Source organism: Eublepharis macularius, chromosome 8 (assembly GCF_028583425.1).
Source record: "Eublepharis macularius isolate TG4126 chromosome 8, MPM_Emac_v1.0, whole genome shotgun sequence".
Taxonomy (NCBI): domain Eukaryota; kingdom Metazoa; phylum Chordata; class Lepidosauria; order Squamata; family Eublepharidae; genus Eublepharis; species Eublepharis macularius.
In genome coordinates this window covers 129,343,217-129,351,411 of record NC_072797.1, presented here as the reverse complement: position 1 = coordinate 129,351,411, position 8,195 = coordinate 129,343,217, and positions in this window count along the sequence as shown.

The following is an 8,195-nucleotide window of genomic DNA, read 5'->3' as shown; positions in this document are numbered from 1 at the left end:
TAAGGCACTGGAAAAAGGAAAGATCCATGACCTAGATTTTTTTTAAAAAGGATCCAGCCCTTTCGTTTGTAGGTGTTGCAAACCCTCCTCTAACTCAGGCTTGGGCTGACCTTCCTCTAGCCTGAGGTAAAACTTCTCCTCTCTAAGCCTATGAAGCTGAATACTGGGCTGGGAAGCCTCGGGTAGCGTGGTTGAGGTTTAGCTTCTTTCTTTCTTGTCTCACCCTTCAGTAACATATAAATAGTAGGGTTATTCAGCCAAGTCCAGGTAGGGGACAGATCAGGGGGTTGTGCTTCCCTTAAACAGAAACTGGCACACAAGGCTTGCGGAGATTCAAAACTCAGGTAGGCAGGTGTTTCAAAGTGAAGTAACGGAAAGGTTTTTGTACAGAATACTTCACTGATGTGAGGCACAAAACACTTGGTTGCTGGCTTGTATGAAAGGTGTTGGTGTTGTCAGACTTAAAGATGTTAAAGTGAGTTCTTTCAGAGGCCGGCTTGGCAATCCTTTGCAAATGCTCCACTTTTAACACACAGACAGCACGACTTCCCCTCTTCTGCAGACCTCAGGGCACTCCACTGAGTCAAACCTTTCCAAAATACTGGGCAGGTGTTATAGTTATGCCCCAAGCTATAACCCTGTTCCTGGTGCCGGAGGGATCCTTCCTGACCATTTTGGGCCCCTTTGGGGCCATTTCCAGCCCCTTTTTGCCATTTTGGGCCTAATTTTGAACCTGAATGGCCAGGATTGGGTCCAAAACAGCCAGGATAGGTGATGTTGGGGGTGTGGGATAAGCAAATCAGTTATGCTAATGACACACTCCTGGTGATGGCAAGGGGTGGCATATGCTAATGAGATATGCTAATGAGTTCATCCAGCTCTTTTTCTACGAAAGGACCCCTGCCTTCTAGTCCATTTTTACATACCCAGCTGCTAGCTGCACAGGGTGATTATCAGATGTGCACTACAATCCTAAGATGCTTTGTATGTAGACAAGACAGCCACAATATGCAACTTACTTCTCTACAAAAACAGAAAGACAAAAAACCTCTTCAGCCTTGTATAAGCCACAACTAGTCATCACAACAATCCTACCAGCAACAGTGTGTTAACCTTTCCCAGCATACCCTCAGCTCAGCAGAGGAATCTGTCCTTTCAAGCGGATTATCCTTCTCCCTCTGAGGACATCTTGGGAGGGGTGATTCCCACCCTCTGTTCAGGGATGCAGGAACTGAACTTCTCCAGTGGGTGTCACCCAGTTCCTCGGTTTTGTTTCTGCCTCGATAGGGAGAGCAGCTACACAGGTGTAACTTCTCCTTGTATGGGTCCTACAGGGCTTAGGAAGCAAACTTCCACACAATTTAAGAAATTTTTTAAAACAAACTTTTAACAATTAATGCAGTGCAACTTTTTTTATTTAACTAAACCAACGTCTTTGAAAAGGGTTCAACTTAGTGGAATTAGACAAGTGATAAAGAGTCCCCTTTCACTATCCTTCCAATTTGAAGCAACTGGAGCTCAGGCTTCTGTCCTCTGGAAGAATTAGTCCTGTAAAATTAATACAATCCCAGTAACACCAACCAAACACAATACACATACACCACTTTAAGCCATATTGATCACATGCATCATTTAATTACCTTATTCAAGATGATAATTTATTATTCAGCTCCCCAGCAACCAGCCTCCTTCCTCAGCTGCCTGGTTCTAGCTACTGACTCCGCTCTGGGCTAAACCTCACAGGGGTTTTATAACCTCATAGGGGTTACACAGGCACCTCTCTAAGTATTGCCTACTTTCACTTCCACTGTTCTGATTATTCCTTTTTATTTTTCTCTGTATCTCTAAAGCCTCTTTGAGTCTTTTTGCACCTCTCCCCGCCCCCCCCACCCCACCCAGCAGCGCAGCAAGCAAAGGCTAGCCTTTCTTCTGCTTCCCCCTGCTGCTTCTCGGTTTTTTAAAACCCTTTTTCCTTTCCTTTCCTTTCCTTCCTCTGCCTTACCCTCTTTCTTCTGCCAACTAAGGGCAGCTCTTTCCCCCAGTTTTTGCAGCCAGCCGTTCTCCTCCCCGCTCTTTTTCTTGGCAGCCATTTTGGAAGTCCTTTAGCCTGAACGGCAGAGTGCAGGGTCATGGAAGCTACAGCAGCGGATGACTTTCTTTTGGAGGGGGAATTAGCAGCTCCTCCTGCTGTCGTTCCCTCTGAATCCGGCACCTTCTCCGGCTTGATGGAGGCGCCTTCCCACCCTACTCGTGAGGAGTCCAGAGCCTCCACATCATGCTCTCCTTGCCACCCGGAAGCCCAGAAAGCCCTAAAATGTGCCAAAAAGCAGCATCATACTGGCAGGAGTGGCGCAACAGCCACCAAGGGACCCTCTGGCACCAAAGCCTCTAAGATCTATGTAGCAGCCACTCATGGCCTAGCCAGCGCACCCGACCTCTACTAGTGCTTCAGCCACTCAAGGCCTAGCTAGCGCTCCTCCAGTATCCAGCCAGAAAACGGGAAAGTGAGGCCAGACCCACTGCTCGCTCCAAGAGGCCCAGAACCTCAAAGGATAAGAATGCCCACTCAGAGGTAGGGTTGCTAGATCCAGGTTAGGAAATTCCTAGAGATTTTGGGGGTGGAGCCTGGAGAGGGTGGGGTTTGGGGAGGGGCCTCAGTGGGATATAATTCCATAGAGTACACCCTTCAAAGCAGCCATTTTCTCCAAGGGAACTGATCTCTGTTGCCTGGAGATCAGCTGTAATTCCGGGAGATCTCCAGCTATCACCTGGAAACTGGCAACCCTCCTCAAAGGCACATCGGGCATCTCCTGACCGAGGAAGTATGAGTGATGCATCTAACCCGGCTTCCCTGGCCTTACCCAACGACATCATTGAAGTCCTTAAGCAGGTGGTGAAGGAGGAAAACCTCCCAGCTGAGGGACCCCCGTCAGAGGGAGTGGCAAGGGCCTGTGTGGAGTTGAAAACCTGGCTGCTGGCCTTCTTCCAGGACCCGTTCCAAGTGCTGGCTTATGAAGTCCTCTTAACCAGGCCTCCTAACCAGACACTCGGGAGCAAGGAGAGCCATCAGCCTTCAGAAGAAAGACTGGGCTTCCAAGGTCCCCTTCTCTGGAGGGTTGCACAGGGAAAGGCCCAGCGGGTGGTGGCCGCCTGCCCCTGTCTGCCCCTCCCTCCCTCAAGATCACCCTCTGGCCTCCTTCCTGTGCCGGGTGAGCCCCGGAGAGGTGGGGATGCGGAACAGGGCCTTTCCCGTTGTGACCTGGCCTGAGCTTTAGTTGTTCCTTTCCAGACTGGCTGTGGGAGAGGGGGACAGTTGAAACACTGGCTGCCTGATTCGGAATGGGAGCCCCATGTGGGTCTTTGGGACTCTGTTGTGGGATGTGCGGCCACAGGACAGAGCGACAGCTGCAGCATTGGCAAGCTTTAAAGGGGGACTCTATGGAGGTCCACCAAGGGCTACTAGCCGTGGTGCTGGGCAGGAAGAAGTTGGGCAACAAAACAGTGGCAGCGTTAACCTATGCAGATGATAGGATAATTATTTCATAAAGGAAGACAGGACTAAAGAGAACCTTGAGAACATTTTTTTTTACTTTTTCTTTAAGATGTTTTTGTTTTTATAACAGAAAATTCAACAAATACACTCAACAATATTATATGCACAAAACATTCACAAGAGAGCTATAGAAGACTTTTAAATATTTACATGCTTTAGAGATTCTACAAAGAGCTTATTTTTAGGTAACCATAACTATAAGTACTGACTTGTGCAACATATAATGATCTAGATTCTTTTAGACAGCAAAAGGATCTACAGGATATAGTTTATTTGCTTTAATATCAAAATTAACCATATAATCAAGTACAGGGAGCCATTCTTCCCAAAATTTAGCCTGAAATTCAACTGAATCTGCTTGCCTGAGTTGGTTAGTTATCTTCTCCATAAAGAAAAAATCCCAGATGTTGTTATGCCAAACAAAGGGGAGGGGGTTGGGATTTTTCCACATGGAGGCTATAGTAGCTTTAGCAGCTGCTAGTAAAGAGGCAATTAACTCCCTTGGTCCTCCTGGTTTGCTCTGCCCATAAACTGAGTGACACTAGTTCAGGTTTTAAGGGGACTTCATAACCCGTAATTTGTTTAATACATATAATTACTTTTGACCAGAACTGTTTAATAACTTTACAAGTCCACCAACAATGAAAGAAGGAACCAATCTCTCCACATAACTTCCAACATTTTGGAGAGATAGATTTGTTTATAAAGTGACGTTTTTGGGGAGTATGATACCACCTTGTCATTAACTTGATTGATTGTGTTTTGATGTTTATAGATCTGGACTTGAGGATATTTGAGCTCCAAATTTTTGACCATTGGGATTCAGTTATAGATGAACTGCAGTTTGTTTTTCTATCCGTCTGGTAAGAGAATGGTTTAGTTTTTGAGTTTGATAATAGTAATGTATAAATTTTAGAGGTAAAACCCTTACAGGTGTCCTTTTCCAGTTTCAAGAAATTTTCACGTTTGGTTACTACGTGAGACATTGCATTTTTCATAGAGGGCTGGCTAAGTAAGTGGTCAATTTGAAAGTATTGAAACCATGGGACTTTACATCCCGGTTTTGCTTCAATTTTTTGCTTGGATAGAAGGGTACGCTGTTGTTCTGGGAGTTTGGCACGATGTTCTGTGGCCGGTAAGCAGTGTGAAAACGGCATTTGTCACACCTACTAATCTAGTTGAGTTTTTTTCATCTCCAACAGCTAAATGAGTCTGGAGATGACGCTGGTTTAAACCAGTGTTTGCCAGTAAAACAAGGTAGTGGAGATATAGATGTAGATCTATTCTTGTCCCAGACTTCTAGAGTAGCTAGCAGAAATATACTTTTAAAGAGTACTCAGATGGCTTGTTCCAGATAGGTTCTTGTAATACTCTAGAGCATTTTTTAAGTGCTGTCCAGAAAAGGAAATGTTTACGTTGATAAAACTAAAATCATTGCCTTTGGATCTACCTTATGCCCACTAAACAGTTGGGAAACAGAGAAAATAGGGAAATATAAAATTGAACAGGTTCGGTTGTGTAAATATTTAGGGGGTGGGTTTGCATGTTGGATCAACTGTAGCAAAGAATAAAAGGGAAATTGGAGCAACAGCAAAATTGTTTTATGGCAGGGGTGCTGGATATCCCCACTGCGCTTCAATGATTTAGTATTAAGATTGTAAATCAGATTTTACACACAGCACCAATCTGGGCACAAGCAGTTACTTCTTCCATTGAATTAATCCAGTCTAAATCTTTGAGAACTATTCTCAAAGTGTCTGAGCTGCTTACTACTTGTAGCTCTCAAAACAGAGGCAGGTCTTTGGCGACATAAATCTAGCTTAGCTAGCAGCTTTGAGATGTAGGACCTGGCTTCTGTTCATTAGCGATCAGAGAAATGGCGGAGGGCCTGTTCAGTGTAGTGGTTAAGAGCGGCAGGACTCTAATCTGCAGAACTGGGTTTGAATTCCCACTCCTTCGTTTGAAGCCAACTGGGTGACTTGGGTGAGTCTTTCAGAGGTCTCTTAGCCTCACCCACCTCACAGGGCGATTGTCATGAGGATAATAATGACATACTTTGTAAACTGCTATGAGTGGGTGTTAAGTTGTCCTGAAGGGTGGGATATAAATCAAATGTTGTTGTTGTTAGAGTTGAACTCGGCTAACCATGTAGACAGGAACCTGACCTCTTTTGGTCTTTCCCCTTCCTTTTACAATCCCTACGGCTAGGTAAAAGTACTCTGCTGCCATCCCCATCTTAAAGAAGGAAGGAAAGCAGCCTGTAGGGGGCAGCTTTCTGCTTTGTCTGTCTTCAGTCTTGGCCCTTTGGGTCCCTGAAGGAAACTGCTGGCGGCTGAGGCTGGACTGGAGGGCTGGCTAAAATGCAGGCTGAGCCAGAGTGAAAGCTGAGTAAAAACTTGTTTCTTCTCTATAAAGCTGGCTTGTCTTGGCATTCAAGATACAATCCTCCCTCCCTGTCAGCTTGGCATCCATCCCTGGAAAGTTTTTAAAACAAATCCAACAGTCATTTCCTCACCATTTCAAAAAGAAGACTGTGATTACTAAGAGCCAGCATGGGATCCTCCACAACAAGTTGTCTTAGACTATCCTGATCTCCTTTTTGGATGGAGTTCCTACTCCTTTGGTGGATCAAGGAATGCTGTGGACAGAGTTTCTCTTGACTCCAGTAAGGCTTTGATCAGATTCCACACAATATTGTTGACCAGTTGGTAAAATGTGGTTCAGATGCTGCTACTGTGAGGTGGATTTGTCATTGGTGGCCAGATCATGCCCCAAGAGTGCTTGTATGGCTCCTCTTCCTCTTGCAGAGGAGTCACAAGTGGAGGGCCTCAGGGATCTGTCCTGGGCCCTGTCTTGCTTAACACCTTTTTAAATGACTTGGAGGAGGGAACGGAGGGGGCGCTCAGTAAAATGTGCAGACAAAACTAGATCGGGAGCGGTAGCTAATCCAGCAGGAGATTCAGGAAGATCTGGACAGGCTGGAAAGCTGGGCTAAGACTAACCAAATGAATTCCAACCAAGAGAAATGTCCAGTTCTGCATTTAGGTAGAAAGAATTAAATGCAACATTCTTGAAGGGACGAGCCTTGTCTCAGCAGCAGAGCATGAGAAAAGGACCGAGGGGCCTTAGTAGACCATCCTCTGAAAGCAAGTCAGCAGAGAGAGGTGGCAGCTAAGAAGGAGATGTAGTTGGGGGTGGCAGCAACACACCTATGTGGTCCAAGAGATGGTGGAGAAGAGGTGGTGGAGAAGATTAAAGTGTGTGGCATTCAAGAGCAGCTTCCAGTGGAAAGAGGGTGGTGGGAGATCCTAGGACAGGAGTGATGGAAAGATCGGGGCAAGGCAAGCTTGTGGCTAGAGCAGACGGAAGGGGGGGGTGAAGATGATGTGAATCTTCCTAGGGGCAGACCAGGAGGCCAAAACAGCCCAGGAAAAGGGCCTGGCCAACCTCCGAAGGAAGGAGCGAGAGAGAGCAGGGCGAGGGCCACTGGTGCAGGTGGGGTGGAGTTGCTGTCTCCCCAGAGAGGCAATCTGCCTCTCAGATGGCGAAGGCAATTGGCATGTGGTGCTGGCTCCTGCCCTCCTTGCCCAGAGTATTGTTGCACACGGGGCAGGTGGGGATGTGTGCCCACCAGGACTTTTCCCACCCGGTGGACTTCAGAGTGAGCTTGTGGAATGGTAAGCTGTGTGATGGTGAGGAGGCTATGCGGAGCGTCTCCTTCTCAGGGACGGGAGGCCAGAGAGTCCAGGAGAGAGACTGTGGGGGGGGGGGGTGAAGGCAGCCTCTCTGGGACGGACTCTCCTCTCCCGAACATCCTTGCCTGCCGGCCATTGGCTGGGATTCAGTATTCCGTTCTCTGTTTTCTGTCTTTTTGTATTCTGAGTGATCTTGGGGTTGTGATTTGAGCGGGAGGCATTTGAGTCCCGCAATGCATTCCCTTCCAAGAGACTAAGAGCCTCGCTACAAGTGACATCTTCCACGCGAAGGGCACTTGATCATTTTCGCAAGTCTTTCTGGGTACTGAAGTCCCTCTCCCACACCCCTTTTCCTTCTGTTCCTCCCCCTCTCCGTTAGCACGGCTGCCTGAAGAGACGGAGAAAGCCTACGAGAGCAGCTTTTGCAAATCGTCTTGCTGGGGGGTGGGGAATGCTCTAGAGAAAGCTGACATGTGAAGTCCTCCCCTCTCTGTTAGAACTGTTAAGATCGCTGCCTTAAAAGTCAGAGAAAGCCTGCGTTTGCAAATTGTTTCTCTAGTCGCAAGCCTGCTCTCAATGATCTTTGGGGGCGGGCAGCTGCAACTTTCTAAGCTTTCTCTAGAGTATTCCCCCCCTCCCCAGCTGCCCGCTGCAACTTTGCTAATCGTCTTGCTCGGGTGTGGGAGAGGGACTTCAGTACCCAGAAAGACTTGCGAAAATGATCAAGTGCCCTTCGCGTGGAAGATGTCACTTGTAGCGAGGCTCGTCTTGCTCTGAAGATTTGTGCGCAGTGCTAAGGAAGGCCCAAGAGCCAAGACCCACTCCTGTGGGGTGGAGAGAGCGGGAGACAGGAGTGCTCGTGGGGCTGCTAGGGGCTACGGGCAGCTATTTTTGCCTCTTCGTCTCTCCTAGGACATCATGATGTCAGACTTCTTCACCACCTCGCC